Source organism: Anopheles funestus, chromosome 2RL (genome assembly GCF_943734845.2).
Source record: "Anopheles funestus chromosome 2RL, idAnoFuneDA-416_04, whole genome shotgun sequence".
Classification (NCBI taxonomy): domain Eukaryota; kingdom Metazoa; phylum Arthropoda; class Insecta; order Diptera; family Culicidae; genus Anopheles; species Anopheles funestus.
The window spans coordinates 13,963,373-13,984,562 of NC_064598.1; the positions used below are offsets into that span (position 1 = coordinate 13,963,373).

A 21,190-nucleotide genomic window follows, 5' to 3' on the forward strand; every position below is an offset into this window, starting at 1 on the left:
AACGTATCACTTGGCGGGTGAGCGCCAAAAGTCGAGGCAAATCGAAAATAGCAATCGAGCAATGTCGATGGGTGATGTCGAGCCGAACAACAGCAGCAGCAGTCCACCAGTCTGGTCACTTTTTATACTCATCTTTCCATTTTGCCGGTGACGTATGGTGCATAGTTGATGGAGGTTTCTTCTCGAGAAAAATACCCTTCGACCTTTTGAAGGATGCCGAAGGTGGAGAAAAAAAATAAACGCCCACTGCTGGGGGCCCTTTTCTGGTCGTGGGTTTCTTTCTTCAAATGTGTCTTCGAATGCTGTTGGACGGGGGTGTATATGTGTGTGATGTTAAACATTCAATGCCTTTTGGGCCGCCGTATTCGACCGTAGGTCGATATTAAATCATAGAAAAGTCGACCTTTCCAAGTAGATCGTTTCAACAATCGGAGTCGGAACGGAAATTAAAGTTTTCAACCAACCAGTACGTGCCCATCGGTTCGTTCTCGATTCTAGTTGGTTTCAAGATTAACGTATTTTATGGCGTCCGTCGAATGCGTTGTTTTTGGTAGTTGAAATTTCCCTGTTGTACTGTTGGAGCACTATTTCTGGCAGTGCTGTTGGATAGTTTGGAGGGTTCAATCTTTTGGCCGCCTTGTTCCGGGTGCCGCTGAGATGGGAATCGTTTTATTAGCAAAAGTAATCAGTGTTGAACCAATTTGCACTTAGTTTTTACTACACTTTGCTCGCGGAAGAACCCGGAAGCGATAGTGGCCGCGCCGTGAATGCATCGAACACGTTTTGCAGTGTGAAGCGTATTGGTGTTTGAATATCTCGCCTTTGAGAACGCAACAACATGGCAGACGCAACATTTATCGTTTATATCTAACAAACAAGGCAATGCATTTTTAACTCGCTCTGCTACTTATTGAAACGAGATTAACTTTTCGCTTTTTTCTGTGGAGAAAAATGCATGAATAATTTGAAGATCGAAGAGATTTGAAACTTGAGTATTGGAAGCATCGGATCTTTTCAGAAGTTTTGTCAAAATTGACCCTATTTAAAATTTCAGTTCGTTTATGTTTTGTTGGATTTTTTTCTACTTTAAAATATTTACTTCTACATAAATTTTGTTTACATCGAGTCTTGAGAAGACATGTTTTATCCATTATCTAGATTCATTTCTGCAATCTATTCAAGTTAAACTGGAATATCTTCTTTTAGATGTTAAATCTGTCCTTCTTTCTGGATCTTTTATGATGTAAGATTAGAACAAGGAAATATGTTGGTCAAAATGAATTTGATTCTCTACAGGGTTTTCTCAACGAATACACCTGTAATGTCGATAAAAATATAAAAGAAAAATAGAAAGATTCCAAATTCAATTATGTATATTCAACTTTACCACCCGGAACTCTAATGATCTTTAAATATAATAAGTTAAAAGAACTGTTCCAGCAGAGAAATTTTAATATTTCTCCAAACAAAATTACCGACACCTTTGAGGTTGTGATGATTTATTTGAGGTTCAAACTGACAGGACAGTGAAATAGAATTGAATTTTCAGTTGTGAGTAATTCGAGTTACAGATAGCCGACTATGAAGGAAAACTGACGTCGAGAGCACTTTTTTTTGTTGCTTTTTACGCACCATGATGTAAGCATGGTTTCTCGGTAGGACATAAAGTTCTCGAAACGAAGTCCAATTAAATAAAATCTTCCCAAGAAATAACGTTCGGGACCGAGTGTGTCGTCACACGCAGCACTGAAACGTTAGTTTCAAAAACAAAAATCGTCCATCGGCACACCCGGTAAAGATAATCGAGCCAAGAAACTGTGGCACTTTTATTAGATCATCGAAACGTGATCAAAGCCAGTACGCCTTTCATCGTCACGGTGCAAAGGTGCTGCCACTATCATCTGTGTGGATCTTCACAACCGGTTGTACACAAGTTGCCCGTATCGGTACAGCTGAATGGCATCTAATATTGCATACATGTCGTTGATGACCCAACTGTCCGGCATGTGCGTCGCTTTTCCTTTTTCCAATGATGTACCGTTACGATAATGATGAAATCCGTCCATCTTTCTTTCGACCGTTCGAGAAATGCCGGCTTTGAAGCATGGTGGCTCGATTGCAGCACCAAAAAGGGGTGATGTGACCTTGCCAAGATCGTTAACCTTTTTGGGGCGTTGATGTCCGTGAGGTGGTTGGGGAGGGGTGGGAAAATGAGGGAGAGCGAAGAAATGCATTTTGCCGCACTAATGAAGTTGTTCGCATCGTTGCGAGTGCCAAAAAGATTGTTGATGTTTTTAGACACACACTGAATCGGGTGACCGTAGGGTGGGAGGGTAAAATTTTCGTGACAAGAAGCAATTTCGTTGTTGCCTCCGACCCGTGGTTTTTGGTGTGGTGACGATCAGCACCAGCAACCGTATCGTTGAGCACGTAATGAAGTGATGTTTCCTTCATGAATGCACTACAGACAGTACTGGTGGAAAATTGTGAATTGCGTAAAATTGCACCACAGCTTGTTTGTGGATGGCAAAGAAAAGAATTTGTTCTCTATCTCATAAGCATCTTCTAGCGTCGGTTAGTAGATTTTTGGCACCTGGGCGTGTGGGCTTCCACGACCGATTATGTCATGTCGGGAAAGGATGGGAAACGATTTTTTACTTTTTTGCCTCATCAAATGGCTCATTGGCAGCTGTGTGTTCGGTAGCATCATGGTTGATGGTTGGGGGTGGTTGTTTACGAGCATCGTGTTGTGGTTGGTGCGTCGGTCGTACCGTTTTGATTGGTTCAGTAAATAAGTGTGCGTATGTGTGGGTATTGGAAAGCTGCCAGAAGGTGTAAATAAAGCCGCCAACAACCAATGAACCGGCGGTTGATTAACGCGAAAAGTGGTCAAAGTTTGCGAGCAGGTGGCAATACTGCAATCTGGTGGGTTTTTTTATGGAGTAGAATCTTGGCGCACTATAGTTTTTCAATAGCCGACCATCATCCCTCCCCCCACTCCTCTTGGGCGGAAGGAAAATGATCAACGTTTTATGGTTGCGATGAAATGGTGCGACCGAGACCTGCTGTACCCGTTTGTCATCATAAAATGGGGTCCAATTTATTGTTCACATCATAAAACATGAAATATGATGTTCCTCGGTCAGAAAACAGAATTGCGACGAAAAGAACAAAAAAATGAAGCAAAATTTCCCGCACTCTATATCTAAGGGAGCGAGCGGAAAAGGGGATTCATATATAAATGGGTTTGATTTTTTCCGGTTATGGGATGCGAAATCAATCGAACGCTAGTGGGTGGCCACCACGTGTGTCTGGTGCTGTGCAATAAATCAATGCATATCGGAATGAGGTCGATATCAAACGGGCGTGGAGGGTACTAACAATCGGGGTGAATCAAACCTTCATCAGCGTTACAAATCGTTGTAAACTGTTGTCGATTTTCTTTTTTTCATATTACAATCACACTGAGGAAGGAATTGAACGGAAAATAGCTATCATCACGAATGCTCGTAAATTATGCGTATGATAATAAATTAAAAGAGAAAACAAAACAAAAAACGGGCTTCGACGTAGAATAGCAATGCAGAAAGAAAATTCCTCCGCGCTCCGCACTCGTCATGGTTTAGAGGCTCATCAAGAATCGATTTTCAAATCACAATGCATAACGAGTTATCGATTAGGAAATGTTGGAAAGATAAAACACACTCTGCTACAAAAGGGAAGGATGGATAACTGGGGTTAATAGGAAAAAATCGCTCTTTGATTTGTTTTTTCTTGTCCCTGCTGTCGATGGAACCCGATGTTTTTCGTCAATAAATTCAATTTATTCTACTAAAATGCATCTCCTTTTTTTGGTACATGATGGGAAATATTGTGCTGTAATATACTAAATATGTTTTGTTAAATATCCAATGGTGAAACGGTGACCGTTGATTTGCCGCATGACGTGATTAATAAAACGTCCACTCGATTCGTAATCAAAGCCGAACAATTCGAAGGGCTGATTGGGACTTTTTTTTGCTTGTGTTTGTGTGGGGCAAAACGTGGGAAAACTGTGAACAACACACACACACACACACACACATTCGATTGGTAGGTTGAGGAGAGACAAAAAAAAACTCTGACATGATGTAAATGTTCACCCTTGTTCAGGACCCGTGGGAATGGTAGCAGTTGCGATTCGATCACAAGCCTTGTGTCTGTGTGTTTGTGTCCGTTCTAAGGGTGTGTGTGTGTGCAGCAAATGAAAGGGGTTAGCAAGGAAAAGATAATGCGGTTGTCACGCAACAGCGGGGAAAAAAGTAATACGGGAATGCCCCAATTCCCGAGCGTGGAAAATAGTTGGTCAACGGTAGGTTGCCATGTGGATTAACATCAACCGAAAGATAGAGACAGTACAAAAAAAATATGTGTATATATATAACGGAAAGGAAAAACGCAATCGGGTAATCTCGCTTCATTTCCGTGAGTGCTCTCTTGTGTAAGCATATAGTGACATGCTTCCCGATGACAGTGATTTGTGGGGTGTGTTTCGGATTTTTTTTTTGGTTTAATCCACGAAAGCAGCGAAAAAAGCTGTGAAACTCATGTTATGCAATTGAGCTATCTCAAATATGTTGGAATGGAAAGCGATCCGCCTTACGATTTGATTAAGTTACTGTTTTTAGCGTTATTTATTAACTGGTAAGCAATTGTATTCATTTTTTTTGTACGACATGATGGAGACAGAAAGGAACACAAAACTGTGTGGCGATTATTTGCTTTAAACTTGTGAAACATTTAATGCAGAGTTTTCGAGGTTATAATTATACATTGTCATCGAAATATTTTGTTCAAGATTTTAGATGACTTTTTCAGGAAGTTATAGAATTGTGCAGAAGATGGCGATGATTTGTTCTATATGTTTAGCAACGACAAATAGTAAAACATACGCTTAAACAAAATAACATCTCGACGAATATGTTCATTATACCCTAGATAACCCTGTAAAGCTTAATAAATTACAAAAATTAGAAAACTATTCTGTTAATCTTTTGATTTTAATAACTGCTTACTAAAAAAGTAATAAACTCATAGTTCTCGTTTTCTTTTAATGAGCTTTTAACACGAGATAATCATTTATGTCACATCCGTTTAGCACCCAACCACTTTTCTTTAGCGGCTAATGAGATGCTGCCGCTTGCAGCAGATTCGCGCTCTAGCAAGTGTTTGGTAGATTTCTAATTTCTAAAACCCATAAGAAGCAGACGGAAGAAGCACCATCAACATGCTGCAAACGTCATGCCATCACGTGGCACCGAAGCAGCCGTCAATTTAATTTCGCCCTTCACTTGACGGCGTGAATTGAATCGACGAATGACTTGTCTGCTGCTAACAGCTTATCAAACACTTCGCAGAATATATCCTTGGGTACGTAAGGTACGAAGGAGGGACCCGATTGGGTGATAGATCTTGGTGGAATCTGAATGGCACTTGGCCGGTACCATCGGGAGAAGATGGTGAAGAATGTGGGCGTCCCTGTCCCTGCGAGCGATCGGATGGAAATGATGGCAGAAGGGAAAGAATTTACCCACACCCATTCACTTTTGCTACTTATCGGAATGTCATTCCAATCATTCCCGATTGGCTCGGTGTTCGTCTCCATTAAACCGAACGAACCGTCGTCTGTTTTTGTCTGCTTGCACCATCCGTCCCCAGTCCGTTGCACACGAAAGGAGCAACACATGGCGTAGTGTGAGTGAGTGAGCAATTGAGATGCCTTTAATCTACTCGTTACTTTTTTTTGGGAACATTTTGAGCTAGATGATACATTTGGAATTTTTTCCACTCACCCGCCAAAAAAAGAGAGAGAAAAATATCATTATCAGTAATACAATTTTCATTTCTAATGTGGCAAATGTTTTGCAATTCATAGAAAACGTTTTGCCCGATGCTTGATGGATCGTTTTTGTTTTTTTCTTCGCATCGTTTAAAAATGATTGAATTTGAGCTGAATGATAAATGGTGGAAAGTTTGCCAAACATATCCTGCCCGTTGGCTGTTCGCAAATGGTACAATTGGTAGCGATTCATGTTATTTAAAAAATGGTTAATCAAACGAGCGAACAAGCACATTTTGAGGGGAAGGGCAGTTTATTCTGAAGGAAACTTTTTTCATTAAATTTCCATGTTCTTTGTGATTAAGCGAACCAGTTTCGAATCGTTTCGAGGTTGGAAGGAACCAGAAAAAAAGGACGAGATTTTGATCGGAAGCTATTACGATTGGGAAAAACAAGCTTTTTCCCTCTTGGGGGTATATCAGTTGAGAACGGGAAGGAAATAAAATCATTTCCACCATGCTTTTGATAATGTTCATGTCGATTGTGCTTTGGTAATCGATTCGATTGGTCCATTTGGTTCTGAATGGGCAGTAGCCATTCGAATGAGTTTCACATGGTCCATATCAATTTGGCAGTCACATTTACGGATGAATTTATAATGTTTTAGAAACAGATGGAGTTTCAATGATAAGCCCATCTGTGAGTAGTAAAATCATTTAAGAAAAAGATTTTTTCTAATAATATTAAAATCGTTACATTTTTGTGCTATAATTGGAAAATGTGTTAGAATTTCCCAAACACATTTCTCATTTCCGTTCTTCGGGCAACTTCAAGCCGGACTTAAGGAACGTTCCCAAAAGACATTCCATTCTCAGGGTGTCAACTCATGAAATATGATGGGTTAAGGGTGGTTTATGACAAGATGGATAGATAAGAGACAGCCTAACCTTCCATCTATCTCAGATGACAAATCTGCTCTGAAGATGATGACTTATGATAAACGACCTTATTACCACGAGGTTTGAAGGAAGCTAGCCAAACATTTGCATAAGTGAATGATACCAGTCTATCGGCTTAGTAAGCCGAAAAATAAGCAAACAACTGATGAGGAAAATAGCACAGCAGACTCTTGGTAGTGGCAAAGTCCCCTTTTTCGGGGTTGAAATGTATTATACTTTCACCGTTAAAGAGTTGCGGCCGGTTAAATTTTAATTTACCAAAATCTTTTCTCATACAAATACACTCACAAAGCAGGGTAACAAATTCCATTTAAATGCACCGGTTGTACCGGCGTGTGTCAAGCGTAATATATGGGGTTGTGCCGGTTGGTTTTTTGTTTTTTACTTCATCCTTCATAACCCATCACTAAAATGAAGGAAAAGTTGGGGCACGTTTTCCCAAAACACCAGATCACAGCGAACGGTAACTACTACAGCAACAGAAAGGAAACAAAAAATAGTAACACCGGTACCATACAAAGCTTTCCCGCAACTGAAGAACAAAAAAAACAGCCCCCGATGCAAAATGGCCACACAAAAACCAACATGAACGTTTACGCGTCTCGCGTGTATTTGTATTGCTGGGTTCTTCATTTTGGAACACCCTGTGCGGTCGCTTTGTGCGGTTGTGGGGAAAAGTGTTCTTTACCTTTCTCTTTACACCCGTCGCAGAGGTTTTGCTTCCAATTTCGTTCACATTCGCCATTTAATAGTAGCTTTTTGGCACGTTTCCACGGCCACAGTTTTTCGGGTTCGGCATAGTTTTCTCATCGCATCCGGTTTTTTTTTGGTCGGTGTTTTACATGTGGGTTTTTTCTCCCCCCCCATCTAAAATGGTAGTTGGTAGAATTTTTGGAGTGTGGTCGTAAAGTTTAAACCCCAATTTTTTTTGTTGCTGTACACAGAAAATGGGTTAAAGTTTTTGAAAAAATGCTCCCCTATTCTCCCCCGCTCGAAAAAAAGGTAAAATAACAAAATGGGAAAATTGCATACGTATGGTTAAAACCGTGTTTGTCTCTATGACACTCAGCTAAATCAGAAGCAAAAAAAAAATGGCAAAACCACTCAGCAACGACAACAGTTGTGGAGTGCAACATTGCATTAAGCTTTTTTCTCCCCCCCTTCCTTCTGCTAAAGCTCCAAACCAGTTTCGGCACTTCGGCATGCGTTCAAAATGCCGGTGAGTGAGAGTCGTGAATGTACGGAGATCAACTTTTGCTGCATCCATAGCGTGATATGAATTTTAAGCCCTTGTGTCCGGCCATCAGTTGTGGTAAGCTGTTTTTTTATCTCGATGTGTGTGTGTCAGAGTGGGGATTACCGGTATGTCCCACTCATTAATCACCGTCCGAAGAGACCGATTTTGATGTTCCCGGTTACTGCGTCCGGCTAATCTGTGGATTTTTGGGGATTTTTTTCTCTCTCTCTCCCTCCACAATTTTGCAATTGACCGTAGAAGCTAGTTGGTGGATGAATAGCTTGAGCGTGTAGTGGATGAGTTCCGGGTGGATAATTAATCTGCACTGCTGTTTAGCAGAAGTTAAGTTCCAGGATGAAAGCGTATTAGTATTCAAAAACATCACAAACATTAAATAAAAGCAAGATGCAGTAGAAATGATGATTGGATGTGAATGGATAAATGGACAAGCAGAACACGAACGATAAATTAATTGCAAAGCACGTGGTACGCACCCGAGAAACGTGCGAAAAGTTTTAAGCTTTCAGTTCGGTGCGAGATGTTGTTTGTATAGCACGGGAACTGTACGAAAGGACATCAAAAAGGAGCATCCAAAAAAACAATGCCAAAAACCAAAGTTGTTTCGATAATTAATTTGCTTTGATTATGTGAAAACTGGAAGCAGGAACGTTGCCCCATCGCCTAAAACATTGCTTTCGTTGAGGTGAAAAGCAGTTGGCGGTCCGGTTGAATGTTGAAAGCAATTTCATTAGGAGGAGTTTTTAAATTAGAATACTTTACTTTACGGTTTTCCTTTCTTTTTTTCCCTAGCGTGTGCGTGTACATGTTTCGGAAACTCGTTCACAATTACCTTCGGCCAGCATGGTTTTCCGTGGTGTGGCGAACGATCGACAGGAGGAACTTTTCCCAGTGGGACGAACATGGCGTTCGTATGTACCGCCTTGGTGTTTAATATCCCTTAAAAAGCTGGGTCTTATGGTGGGACCAACATAACCTTGGAGCCCGACAAGGGGTTTGCGCTTCCTAAGTTGCTCCGTGCACAAGCTGTTGCGCCGTGACAGAAGGTGACACGATATTGAATTAGATGCTTTCCTGCTGGTTCGACCATCCACCAGGCAAAGGGCTTGTAGGCGATTAGATGAAGCTCTCGGTCTTAGATATGACCTTCAATCTGTTTTCCAATCAAAAGCATGACAGGAAAATTTCGCCATACCGCCCGGATAAGGATTTGCTTCCGATGCGATAAAAGGGCCTAGTGTAATGGGGGCGGAGATGGATTTAGTTGGGTATGAAGATCGTAACGTAAGAAACAGTCCCTAGAGGTAAGGGAACGCTTCTGTTTAAGCTCCATGGATTTGTAATACTTTCGATATTGCCTTTCCACACACATACAGGCGGTTTAGCAAGATGAGCGATGTAGGGCGGTATGAGATTTACAAAATTCATTTCAACCGGAACACAGACACAGCCCAATATTGGGTTTTGCACTTGCCAATAAAATCCCCATTAAGATCATCACGCACGTTCGACCGCATTTAATTCCGAACGTTCCATTTCTTCAAAATGGTTCACCCGAGTTGGCAATGTTTGCATCAATCCAGTCCATTCTACCATTTTGTTTGCACCATTGTGGGAAACCCCATTCAATATGTCGATTTGTGTTTAATTGATGTACATTAATTTGTGTTTCTGGTCATCAGCCTGTCAATAAACAATCGGACATGAAAATTGACCATATCGCGGCAAATGACAACAAAAAGAGCGAATGAAATATCGTTTCCCGCGTAAAGCCCTAATTCCGATTTATTTGAACCTTTTCATTACGCGGTGGACATAAATAACGTACCAACGTCAATATCCAGACACTCACACACACACGCTGTCGATGATAGGCCAATCGAAAGGTTATAGCTATGGAAATGATTGTTTCTGTTGCTGAAGCAATGTTTTACACGAACGAAGCACAAATTTTCCGATTCTTCTGGTATCGGTTCGTGGGGAAAAGCTATGAGTCGGGTTGAATCTACCCCTCAGAACGGAGCTGTCGTTCTCGACCGGCTATGAGCACGTTGTGTCTCGCTTAGCCTTTGATCTTTCACTGCAACACGCCCCTTCGATGTAGAACGCTTTTGGGTAGCTTTTGGTGTTCGGTTTTTTTTTCTTCTGTCGGCTTGGGATTCTGCCATACCGACAAGCTGACTTTGCCTTAATCGTGTGGCATTAGTTTCGATCGTTTCCGCCTTCGATTGATCCGGTTTGGGGAAAAAGTTTTCCCCACCCCAGGGCAGAGCAGACGCTTCCGATAATTGAAATCGATAGTTTGACCATGCGGTGAACGTTAAAATGGAGAATTTATTTTTGCTACTTAATATTTACCCAGCAGCCCGACAAAAAATGAGTGAAAGAATGGAAGTAAATGGACACGAGACATTAAGGAAACTCATCGAAAGGCTTTATTTTTGTCCACCTCTTTCTTTTGCTAGAAATATGCTTCCATAGAAAAGATTCTAAATAGGAAATTTGATAAGCCACCAATCAACTGGGATGGGATGGAAAATTACTTAACAAATGAACGACCTGTCTGGTTTCGGGCACGTGTGGGCTTTGCAAGGAGCCTTTCTTCTCTTATTATCAAAACCCGATCCTACGCAAATTTTGTACAAGCAATGTTATTAAATAGAAATCAATAAAGCGGAGTACATTTTAAAGATGGTGAAGGTATTCTGATCTCTGCCAGTGAACGTTGTTTCTGTTGCGTAATGCTTGAAGTACGATAATCGTATCGCATTACTAAACACAGCAGCTGGTAAAGCTAAAAATATGAAATAACTTTAAATTGATCCGGATCCGTCTTTTCTCGTTTAACTGATGCCATAAGCCTTGATCGTGCTGTAAAAGCAAACACCAATAACCACTTTCGGGTAATGGGAAGGTTGAAACGCCTTAAACAGGCCTTAAAGTATCGTCATAGATAGCTTGCTCCTATTAAATGGCAGAAAACAATTTCCAAACCATAATCATGAATAAATGGCGTTACATGGGAGGTGGGAATGGGGTGGAATTCTTTTTTTGCAGACAAATTAAAAGGTGGTGAGAGGTCTCACCTTCTTCATTTCATCGCACAAAATAGAAAAGAGAGGAAAAAACACGCATCAATGTCGATGAGTTTTTTTCCCCGGAATGAGGCTTGTTTCGGATAACTTTTACCGAGCGTCGAGCTTTTGTGGTTGGGGCTGTACGGTGTACCATATTTGCCTGGGCTAAGTGGATCCTTGTCTTTCGGGAGTGGCCGTCCAGAAAAAAGCTCCACCGAGTTTTGGGGGCTTTTTTGTCAAGGATCTGTGTATCGTGTAATAGACCCGCGTCAAGGGCGTAAAAAGAAATTAAAGGCTCTTCAGGCGTTGTTCTTTATCGCTACGTTTTGTGTTGGTTCAGCGTGTGAGTATGGGCAGGGATAGAGGTTTTGATAAACATTATTCGAAAACCTTTTCTTCTCTTGTGTTTCGTCTACATACGTGCAAGCTACACTTTACACCCATTTGCTGTTTGTGGCACGGAAAACAGGCAATGATACGAAGCGGAAAGGGTCCTTCCACTGGTTGCTCGGCACTACAATCTATTCTCGTGACAAGGGTTCAATCGGCATCGGTTGCCGGAAGAGTTGGGCCGGCTTTATAAATACAAACACACTTTGGTGGTGCGATACACACCCTTCGCTACGTACGCACATATGTTTTGCATTGCCATGAGCTAATTGGGTTATGGATAATCTAAAGAAGGGTCTGATTGAAGGCCTGATGCGTGGGCATTGGCTTCAAACAAATGATTGTCGATCATGACAAGGAAGGGGGATGGATAATGGTCTCGAAAGACAACTCATCCACGGTTCCACTTCAAACCACTTACAGTGTGGTAGCGAGATTAAAAGACATCAGTTTGAGGTAATTGTACGAGTATGAGACGCTGTCAGAGCATTAAAGCGATGTATCAGCGTTTTGCTGAGGAAGAAGCGACCTCAGCGTCATACTAAAAAAAGCTTTTCATGAAGCAGCGGGAAGTTTACAGCTACCAAAGTCTCTAGTGAAAATCCCTCCAGAGACCTATAACTTTGAAGAACGATTCATAATGTTCTTGTTTGCCGTGTAGAAAGACCTTCTTTGGTGTGACTTTTGCAAGCGAAGAGTGTTGTAAATTGTTCCATTTTATAGCTCATCCTCAATGCGGATACATTCCGATTACGAATGTATAGATGCAGTAAAACACAAAACGATCAAATTTAAAGCGCATTACTTTAAGCGAAACACTAATGCATTCTTGGAAATTATTTGATGAGCATCGTCTCAGAGGAACGTCTCCAGAAAGGTTAAGCTTTATACCGTTAAGCTTAAGAACAGCTTGTTAAGCTGTAACAAGCACAGGTGAAATAGAAACCGAAATAACGAACCGATACTCATGAGGAATAAACATGGGGATAATGTTACTGATACGAAGTTGGACTACAATCGAGCACATGGTGTCCAGGCTTTAACGACAAACATTATGTTTCGGTACAACATGAAACCTCATTCTAGACGCCAATATCGTAATGCTTTATGGAGCACAAGAAGTACAACTCACCCAAAAGAAAAAAAAACGAACGTGATTCAATAACGTCCTCAATTCAGAAGCTCCGACTGGACATCAGTCAGCAAATAAAAAAAAATCGAGACCGAGAAAAGATTTTTGTAACGGAATTTGTTTATTTCCTGTCTTTGTTCGTGCGACCATTTGGAGTACGAACCGGTGAATGATAAAGAAGGTTGCACACATCGCTTTATGTAACAGTGACTGACCAGACCTGCCTGCTGCTGGTGCTGCTCTGCAGTATTAATGGGAGTGAGTAGCGTTTTTTTATTCCAAGAACGAATTTTGTCTAGTCACGTTCGTCTTAAGATGGCCATGGCAGGCATGTGTCTGTGGATGGGCCTTCCGTTTGAAAACTCCCGGGCAATCTGTTTCAATTGCCCCCGTACGAAGAAAACTGCGTCGAAAGATCGATCGGTCATGGCCGTCGTACTGATCAACCGCGTACGGAGAGCAAAGGTACTGCCGGTCGGAACCGTTGAACACCATGGAACGGGACGCAAACGAATCGTTTTTCGTCGAACCGCTCACGGAGTAGCTTCAATGGGAAATGGATGCTTTGAAATTGTTTCAATCAGTGTCAATGTTGGAACCGACCTGAAGTGTTTGTTTTTGACATTATGAGATATGTTTTCTTTGGTGCTGCTTCATATTGTTTCTCTCTTTTTTTTGTTTTTGCTTCTATGTTTGCTAGTGTCAGAGGAATGTTTGCGGGTGCGGGTCTGCACGCTTTTTGATATTATTTTCGTTTGTTTGCATACCACAACCACCATCATCTTTATCTACCCTCTCTGCCACATTCTTGATGTAAATTTTTCAATTTATCTTGTCGGACTTCCGGCCGACTGAGCACGGCTTCTTGATTGTGTGAAGGGCGAAGCGCAAGCAAACAAAAGGTAAACACGAAAAATAGTGGCATGAGATTTTTTTTTGTTGCAAAACGGACACCTTCCGTAAGGAAATGGCGAAGACCCCAAAAACAGCCCTCAGTGACACAGTGTGGGAATCATAAAAATTATTTATACTTGCACTAACTCACACAAGATCGCACTGTGGTCTCTTTCTCTCTCTCCCTTCGCTGGTTACAGCGACTGGCGTGACGCGAACCCACGACGATACGACCTGTAGCATGGACGGCGGCTGCTCAATGATGTAACGGATAACGAAAATAACCCACGGTGCCGGCCGCTCCAAACTGCCATCGTTCGATCGGCAACGGTGAACCCGTAGGCAATAAGTCACGGCACGTTCGTATCCCCCCGTTGCCGAACCCGTGGCGGGGAGGGTTTGCTGTGAAATTAGTCTTCCGGTGGGTGTACGCGGCCCGCACGAAACTACCACCCCGTTTTCACTAATTATTCCGTTGCAGGTCTATTGAATGAGATAAAACGTTTGGTGCGGTTCCTTCGGTACCACACTTTCACTTTGCGGTTTTCAGTGTATATTTCTTCGATGGGAAGATTCGCATCTGGCAGAATTCGGAACTGTAGTGCTAGAAAGTTTGGAGGAAAATACTCACTTTAATTAAACACAAATACACACACACACACACACACACACACCCATGGACACTTGCACATTGAATCTGGAGGGAAACTGGAGGCACACACGCATCAGCAGATACAGTCCGATACCGAATTATTGCTTCCGAACGTTCATTGCTTCCCAGCTGACAACTGATTGGAACGAATGTTTCACGCTTGTTACCCTGATTCGGTCCATCATCAGTTACACTTTGTTTTCGTTTGATTGAATCTTTCGCCTCTGTGGAGTGCACCGTTCGAAGTGAGATCGCAAATTGTGAAGCAGAGAACGAGGAAAGCTTACGGGATGCAAGAAATTGGAACCTTGTTATCGAGTTGTGTCTCGCATGTGAAGCGAAAGAATTATTGATTTGCTTCGGAGCATTTTTTTGCAATGTTTTTTTTTTGCTGTTGCTATGTTTGCACATCAACACATGTATCGAACATACACACCTACACACATTGTCATCAGCACATAAATTATTCACCTCGAGGCAAAGACACGCGGGTGTGGGGTGGAATAAAATGTACAACCATTTTCAATCACCTGCCACCATCACTACCGAATGATAGAGCACGATCGACATGCGTTACACCATCGTGTGTACGTTACACACGCGGCACGACATTGAAGATGCTCGAGTTGACCTTTTTCCCACGTGACAGTCGTCTGGCGTGTTCGGGTTTGCTTCCTGTATTTGGTACGGTGACACTAGCAGCAGTGATTGAATTTTGCATCATTTTGCAACACTTTCACACAGTCACACATACACACTCACACATACCTATAGAAAACACATCTCGAAAGTGTATGCGTCGTTGCTTTACACGGTGGTGACGATGGCGATGATGATTTGAAGACTCTTACTTGCAGGAAACTTTGACGCGCGACATTTACGTTGAATGAGATCATTAGGATCATAATAATCTATCCACCGGTGTTTTTTCTTTTGCTGAATTGCTTATTTCATACACTTCCCCCGCCCATTAAAAGGTTAAAACGATAAAGCGAATTACATTGTGCCATGTGCTTTGTATACAAATTCCACTCACATAACCGGATGACTGATGTAATATTTTACATTAGCGTATCATTTCAAAAAGACGCCTTGTGCCGGAATTGTACCTCGCGCAGCAATCATTTGACTCTATCAACTTTGCACCCCCCGCACAACACAATCCCCCTCTCTACACGCGCAATGGTTCGACCGTGTCGAGATAAACCAGATCAACCACCGGGCGCCTCCATTACGCTTCCATTACTGCTGCTTGCGTACATTTGTGATTACTTTTAGACCGAATTCTCGTTACGGTTTTTCCCTTACGCACAACCTGCTGATGGAAACAATTCGAAGACATACAACGGCATCAGCACACCTGGTAGAACACATCATTTTACACTCGGCCTGTTACAAACGCACACACACACACACACAAACACACTCTCGTACTCTCCCTCTCTCCCCATAAATGCTTGTATAAAATTCAAAACGAATTCCTCCTTTTGATGAAAGGGAAACTTTCGTTGTACTTTTCTTGTTTTTGTTTGTTGGTTTCGCTTTTATTCCCCGCGTCTAGTACGATCGGTACGAGTTTGTTTGCCTTACGGAAATGTTGAGTGGGCGAACTGCGAGTGCGGACAAAACTGCGACAGAACACTTCCGGCACGGTAAACGCACAGAATCCAACTGACCGACACTGTGTTTGATGAACGTATCGACACTCTGGAGCGAGTTGCTGCTTGCGAAGATAAAACAGATGCGCTTCACACGATCGCGCTCGTGTTGTTTACAAGCTCGTCGCTAGAGCCGAACTCGCGTGCTCGTGCACTCATATTGGTGGGTCGCTCACGCCACAACGTGGTTCTCATTTTCCACTGGAAGAATGAACCAAAACCGTACAATTATATGGGAATGTAATGCCATGTTGTGCAGCGTGCTTGCTCTGTAATGTTGTGGTAGTAATATTTTGCAACAACAACCAAAAAAAAAATCCCATTCCGTTTGTCTACTTTCTCTACGGAAGCTTTACGATTTGATGAAAAAGGAAAGCAAGAGAAAAAAACCGATGCCAACTGCATCTGACGTTGATAGACAGGAACGGTATGTATGCATGTGTGTGTGTCCATTTTGCGCGGGATTTTGTAAAAAAGCGGGCTATTGCCAACCTTTGCGACAATACCCAACACGAGGCCTTTAGGCCAAATTAGAAAACCATGTCACCGGTTGGTTGGAATTTGTACTTTTTTTCTCTCTCTTTTTCTTAGATTATTCCGATCGACCGTTGTATTGGCCGATTGACGGACGGATGGACGGAAATACAATCGCTCACTGTTCGCTTATTTCGCCATACGACAATAGCTCCCGAAAAATCCATTTATATCCTTTTTCGCATCGTATGTTCTCTAAACCCCACAGGCACTGCAGCAATGGCGGATGGTGGCTTTAGCGCACACACACACACATTCGGATGGGCACAAAAAAAGATTTCGGCCATGTCAACCACTTCACTGCGAAAATGGTTTAGTTGTTTCCGGTGTGTTTTATTTTCGATTGTTACAGCACCGCGCGCCATAATGCCCGAACAGTTCAATTGCTGTTGGCGGCAATGGAGACGACTGGTCGTTCACTCGCTCGACGCGTTTGATTTATTGATGATCCGCAACACTTCCGCCTCGTCAGCAGTCGATTACGTGTGAATGTTTTACGAATTTAATTACCGAGAAAGAAACGGTGTCTCGTGTGACACCATTACATACCGTACCGAAGTGTCGCACTTTCGCGTATCATCTTTTGAAATTTTGCAAAACCTTCAAACGAAGACATTCGGTAATTAATTACCGCATCGATGATGATCGTACATTCTTCAAATAGGGGAAAACCTCTAGCAGGGAAGGAATTTCATACCGTCAGCATGAATAAATCATTCCGACGCCTGAAGTACACACGTGGCAAATGATCCATTTACGGTGCACGCTGATGCCCCGCATGATGCAATGGGAAATGACTAAAATGTGGAATCCCTTCAAGACCGGGCACATTTCGGGCCATTATTCTCGATTTTATGAAAACGAGAAATAGAGCTGAGTGCTGTAAAACCATTTCTGCATTATACATATTGAAGATGGCTCTCGTGGAAGCTATTGAGTAAATGCTGTAAAAGGGGAAATCGAATTTCAGCGCTGATGCACCCGGGCATGGTGGGGTTGGATGGTGTATTTCCGTTAGCAAAACGAGAACAGTCAACCAGCTCGTGTCAGGGTATGGCGTACGGAAACGCGAGAAACAAGAATACCGGGAATGCATTTTCCAAATCACAATTTCTTTGCCAAACTGACGTCAACTAAGGGGGGTGGGGGACAGAGGGTGGGGAAGAAAGGGTGAAATTTTGAATGGAAACACGAAACGTCGGTGCGTGATGGATGTAAATCGTTATTATTTTCGGTATGGTTTGAAATAAAAATAAATTTTACTGCATTTTCCTGGGTATAGCGTGTTTTGTGAGAAAATGAAATATTTTCCTCCCAGCATGAAACATTGTACATCAGGACGAGGTTTTGGGAGGGCAAGACAAAAAGGGGAGGGGACACGGGTTAAGACAGTGTGAAGTTGGACGTTGTTTGGGCGATTTGATAATTTACATTCACGCGGATGTACACTGGATAAATCAGATCCTCGTCTGCATTATTCTGTTAACAGTAAAGGATCGGATCGCAAGGATAATGGCATGTCTTCCTACGGCGCTCACGTAGCGCACAAGCTCACAATGAAAGGTGCTGTACAGCACGAAGAAGGGTAATCATAAAAGAACAGAAAACTACCCTTTCAAAACCCTGTCATCATGCCTCGTCGGCATAGCTTAAACCGCGCGAGAGAGCGCAAAAAAATGGCCAAACCACCTTAACCACCACCATTATGAAAAGAAAAGGTTTTTCTCGCACAACAGTGTTTTTTGTTTTCTTTTTCAGTTTCGTTCCACATCTGCCAAGCGTTAAATAGCATCCAGTTCAGAACCTTTTGCAAAAGGTTTATGTACTAACCGCCATGTTTATGATGTCGTCAAGCATGAAAGGGGAGGAAAAAACACACGAATGAAACCGTGTATTCTCCTATCGGACAACATCATCCAAGACAACTGCAGTACTTTGCAGTAGTTTGCGAAACAGTTGTACCACAATCCCAATTCTGTCCCATTCCACGTACCCAAGTGTTGGGACACGCACACACAGACAGACAGAAAACTTAGCCATTTTGAAGACATCATTAACCGGCGAAAAGAGAACGTGTGGCCCGTTCCCCGGGCTTGTTATTGTGCGTCTGTTCATGCTCGTCGAAATAATTGTCAACTGCTTCACAGTACAAGGTGGCCTTCTTAATGGTACCACAATGACGTTGCAAGCTGCTCGAAGAATGGCTGCTTTTTTAATTACGCAACACACATTTTGTGGGTCATTCAACGATGAGAAACTCCCGTGCGGAGTGGTACGCTCTTATAATTTCGACTGAAATGCAAAAGACTGCTTGAGAAAACTGAGATAGAGAAAGAGATAGAGAGAGAGACAAAGAGAAAGAGAAAGAAGATTGTTTTTAAGATGAAGATTAGCGTTTTAGCGTTGTGCTTCGCTTAGCTAGCTTAGCTAAATCGATCGACAAATGCTTACACCAAACCAGAATGAGCATTTGAAGTTTTTGATGGAAATAATTAATGCTATTTATAATTGTGCCAGCTTTGTGCTGCTTTTTTGCATCACACAAACAATTGCTAGAACGGTTGTATGGTAAAAGATTTCACATTAATTACAGACACATTTTCTCTCGCCATAGAAATTGCATCGTTAGTGTCTGAATCGTTTGTAGAGGATGATGACCGAAGCCCTACACTGGTGCTGCTTCTCGTTTTTGGGTGGTATTGAATTTAAATTTATTATATTTTCCTTGAAGATTAGCTAATGAGTTATGGAGTTTCTTTAGGAAAGCGTAGCAGCTGGGCAAGTCGTGTTTCCCGTTCGGATGGACCCAAAATCCGTGTTTCAGTCGTTCGGTCAACGCTTAAGGATTTTGGCCCTCCCCCAAAATTCGCTCATTAAATCAACACACCCAGTAACAAGGGCCCCTATCTGTGTGGCAACCGTTTGAATGTTGTCCAGCAGCTTCTTCGGTGGTGGATGCTGCTGCTGGTTAGTCGCACATGGTTGTAATTGGAAAAGTTTAGTGTTATTTGATTTCATTAGCAAAAATGCAAATATAGCATGGCCCCGGAGATGCTGGGGCTCGATGCTGGTCAGCATAAGTAGCACCGGTCGGGTACGGAAATTGTCGAAATACGACACACCGGTCAAAGCTCACCGGGCGGGGTTTTAACCTCCGTCTGGAATGTGATGAGCTGGAAGCGTATGTAAATTTGTGAAGGGAAATGTTTCAAATTATTGCTGCTTTTAATTGGAGACCTTTTCGATCTAAACTGACCACATAATTTTTGAGTTCTTTACAGGGGTTTCGTGCTCATGTGGTAAATTTTTGCTGGTCGAGAAATAGTTTCTCGATTCTGCTCAAGTTAAACTAGAATGTGTTGAGGTGGATTTTTTTTTTCTAGAGCTTTTGCTGAAATCGATTTGGTATAAACTAAAATTGATTGAATTTCCCTCTAAATTTCAAGAAGGATTTCTGATGAAATTCTACAATTTTTAATAGTCGCAATAAAGATGATTCCAATCACAACACGTCCTGAGCCAATGGTAATATTTCTATTTATGTTTTTGATTTCTCTCTACTACACTTCGCGGAAAAGGGGGCCATTTTGAGAAAAACAAAGTTAAATGTCAACCGAAATGTTTACCAATAAATCAGGATGATAAATGCTGAAACTTGATATATTTATCTATTTATGTGTGTGTGTGTGTGTGTGTATCTACGATGGCGGACAGATCAAACCGATTCGAGATAGCTATTGGTAAATGTGATTTTCGCCACACTAGCTATGGTTATAAATCGGTTACGCTGTGGTTTTGCGTTGTGGTAAAATTGAACGAAAACTGCTTCAATGGAAAAAAAACCCTCAAGCAAAAGAGGCAAAAATTGTATAAACCCGCCTAAGCTTCTAGCGCATCTACAATTGTGTTTCCTTCGCGGGAAAAATCACGTCCGAAACGATGCTCCTTTTTTCATCGTACCCTTGTTTTTTTTTACTCTTCTGTTGTTGTTCACTATGTTTGTCAAATGTTTTCTTCCCAAGAAACCCTTACAGACACGCTTCAGTTCTTACGTTTACCCTTTTTGGGTGTTTGGATTGCCTTTTTTGTTTGGGCCATCCCTGTGAAAATAGTTGTTGCAAAGTGTGACTGACGATGGTTACGGCTTCACAAAACATTCCCGGTTCCCGGTAAGTGATGATCGTTATTTTCCGTTAAATTCAACAGCGTCTTGTTTTTGGCTTTCTAGCACCGAAAAAAGGGAAAGGAAACCAATTGGCAGGGCCAACCATTTTTTGTTATGGTCTGTTTTTCGCATTTCACATTTTCCTTCCGGCTAGACGTATCGACGCACCAGTTCGGGTTGCGAACCAATTCACAAGGTACCGTGCGAGATTTGTCATTTGTCGATGTGTGGTGGGTGCAGCAGCCTTCAGTTCTTATTTCGCAGGAAAAAGCGCTTTCATTCCGGGCGCGAAAAGTATCGATAGAATTGAAACTTCACAAAAGAAAGCAACGCAAACCACCGGGAAAAGTACAAGTTGCTGAAGATGGGAAACTTCGGTACACACAAAGTGTAAATAGAGCAAAAGCCAAACAGTGTGGGCGCGACGAAATATCCGGTGGAGAAAAAAAAGATTTCGTCTTATGCCATTTTACAAGCTTCGAATCGTGGGTGAGTAAACAATACATTTGCTGAAATCAACAAAAATGTTTGTCGGCATCCGGTATCAAGATGTAACAGAAAATAAAAACAAAATCCACTGCGTGTGTAGGCGTGTGATATTTATTGGGCAAACAGTTTATAGGCACTTCTAGTCGATATCAAATTGGAGGTATTAT

General features: G+C 42.0%; 1 protein-coding gene and 1 long non-coding RNA gene across 4 annotated transcripts in view; one reads left to right on the forward strand and one right to left on the reverse strand.

Moving 5' to 3' along the window:
- The window catches only part of LOC125765007 (putative tyramine receptor 2), a 28,489-nt gene extending 11,847 nt beyond the window's left edge, over positions 1–16,642 (reverse strand). The window contains exons 1-2 of one of the 3 annotated variants that reach the window (XM_049429837.1): positions 15,768–16,642; positions 13,677–14,129 (exon numbers count right to left, since the gene is read on the reverse strand). The gene's annotated coding sequence lies outside the window, so the exon portion shown is untranslated. Of the gene's footprint in view, positions 1–13,676; positions 14,715–15,521 lie in introns of those variants that run through there. The other 2 variants (XM_049429838.1, XM_049429836.1) reach the window with 2 other exon arrangements.
- LOC125765206 (uncharacterized) overlaps positions 1–21,190 on the forward strand; it is a 361,639-nt gene that overhangs the window by 180,608 nt on the left and 159,841 nt on the right. The window lies entirely within an intron of this gene.